Genomic DNA, 475 nt, shown 5'->3' on the forward strand with positions numbered 1-475 from the left:
TAAGTGTGAGCCACCACACCTGGCCTGACATCATCATTGTAAAAAATACACATTATTATTATGATTATTATTATTATTTTTGGCGGAAACGGGGATTGAACTCAGGCCCTTGCGCTTGCCAGGGAAGCACTCATTCCACTGAGCCATCTCCCCGGCCCCAAAATACATATTACTTCTCTTTTCTTTTTGCAGAACTGGGGATCAATCCCAGGGCCTCACGCATGATATGCAACCACTCTCACACTGACTTATATCCCCAGCCGTACATAATAGGGCTGACCTGGAGTACATAGGAAGATTCTGTCTCAAATAAACAACAATAACCAAAGAAAACCAGCCAAACAAAAACAGCTCAAAAGACACAACTGGAAAAAAAAAAAAAGTGGCCAAGAGCTGCAGGTAGTGCTGAGCATGATGGCACATGCCTATAGTCCCAGCACTCAGGAGGCTGAGACAGGAAGATCACTGTGAGTTC

Source organism: Octodon degus, unplaced genomic scaffold (genome assembly GCF_000260255.1).
Source record: "Octodon degus isolate 3935 unplaced genomic scaffold, OctDeg1.0 scaffold00197, whole genome shotgun sequence".
Classification (NCBI taxonomy): Eukaryota; Metazoa; Chordata; class Mammalia; order Rodentia; family Octodontidae; genus Octodon; species Octodon degus.